The sequence below is a fragment of the Poecilia formosa genome, unplaced genomic scaffold, assembly GCF_000485575.1.
Source record: "Poecilia formosa unplaced genomic scaffold, Poecilia_formosa-5.1.2 Scaffold1775, whole genome shotgun sequence".
Lineage (NCBI taxonomy): Eukaryota > Metazoa > Chordata > Actinopteri > Cyprinodontiformes > Poeciliidae > Poecilia > Poecilia formosa.
In genome coordinates, this window is record NW_006801714.1 from 1 (window position 1) to 1,789 (window position 1,789).

Consider the following 1,789-nt stretch of genomic DNA (forward strand, 5'->3'; position numbering starts at 1 on the left):
TATGTTAATGAAACAGCTGTATCTCCTCTCTACATGGCCCAATCTGCTCCAGATTTTGTGTGCATCGCCAGGGAACGCTGCCGAAGGCATCAAAGCAGATCGCATGGAGGACGGCGCGCGAGCGTCGGCGGTGGCCGGCGGGAGGCGGTGCTGGAACATCCGCGGTGGCTATAGGCCTGAGCGGCGCTTGGCTGCGAGGGAGAGCTGCTGAAAAAACTGCAGCTAATGTCAACATAAGCTATGACATTACGCATCATCCAGTTGTTCAAATAAAAATATATTCTCCCAAAATCTTAAAAATAAAAGAATCCCATCAAATAAAGAATTCATCATAAAGTAATTTCTAAATTATACCTTGATGATGTGATTGACACTAAACTTTTTTATGATTTATTGTTATCAACCTGTAAAGAGCACAATAGGATTAAATTCAAATTTCAATACACTGCACTCCCTAGGCTATTCTGTTAGCTAGATCTCCTTCTACACCATCCAATCTGCACTAGATTTTTGAAGGACCTTTACTGTAGAGGGTTTTTTTAGAAACTGATGACATCACCAACATCTCACCAAATTAAAAATTAATGTTTTTTCAAGAAATTAACTACATTCATTATCTTGTCCAATTAGCAAATGAGGATGATTGTAAAGAAAGGTACCTAAAAGTTAATTTCTATTTCTTTAATCAATGTTCATTTTAAATGCAATATGTTTAATAAAAATATATCGAGTGATTCTGTAAAACATGCAACTAACTAACTAACGTTAAGCATATACTTAGAGACTAGAAATACATTGGCTTTGTTACGCTTTTATTTTGCAGGAAACTAACTTATCTCTCTTTCATTCACATTTACTTCTTCAGGGACAGTTTCATGGACTGAAAATATGAGAGCCTTATAAAAAATACCTCTGGTCCAAGATGAGAGTTGAAGTGGACTCGTTTTATTTTTGTCCTCTTTTTCTGTATATCTTTATAAATTGGAAGTCAGCTGTGTGTCCTATATGTGGATTGCTTCATTTTTAATGGTTCTTCAGAAGAACAACAATTCCCTAAAATGTATGTCATAGTACCTATACAAATATTTTATCAAAATTGTAGAACAATTGTGACATTCATTCTGTTACCTCATTGCAGATGGAGTTGTTTTAATGCTAGTAATTTTATTGTTCCATGGATGCAGGTTTTCAGCGACAGAATTCAAACTTATTAGATGTTTCTAAAATTTTTCTGAAGATGAATATTAAAAAGATTGAGAGCTATGCAAAAATGCAGATATCCTGTGGCCTTTTTCTATTTTATGCTCTGCCTCAGCACTGTTGGATTTCAGTGTCTTTGAGATTGCTAAAACCATAAATCCCACATCAAATAATATTTTTACTAATGATTTCCAGGAGAAAGGTTTAATTGGAGAAACAGTTTTGGAATGCTACATTGAAACAGATGCCTTTTCTATGATTTTAAGACAGATTCTTTCTCAAATATTTCTTTGCACAACTGAGATTTTTGAACTGCTCTAAAATTAACCACAATAAAAAGAAAATGTTACAAGACTGATGTAAGGATTCTTACATTTACAATTATGTCAGAAACTAATATTTAGAAATATTTCAAACTTGGAGGATAGATCTCTTACTAACTGTTGGAGACCAGAGAGTAAAAAAGTGCAGAACACAGGTTTTGAATTCAAAAAAGGTGGGGGGTTTTATTTACAAAATAATAAAAAAACATGAAGAAAGGTTAACATAACAATTAAACAGGCATGCCAATAAAAAAGGTCAACAGAAA

At 34.0% G+C, this 1,789-nt stretch overlaps 1 long non-coding RNA gene across 1 annotated transcript in view; it reads left to right on the forward strand.

The window, feature by feature from the left end:
- The first annotated feature begins 1,352 nt into the window (after positions 1 to 1,352).
- LOC103132980 (uncharacterized) overlaps positions 1,353 to 1,789 on the forward strand; it is a 1,222-nt gene continuing 785 nt past the window's right edge. Inside the window, exon 1 of the long non-coding RNA XR_475676.2 lies at positions 1,353 to 1,778. This is a non-coding gene — a long non-coding RNA (uncharacterized LOC103132980). The remainder of the gene's footprint in view (positions 1,779 to 1,789) is intronic.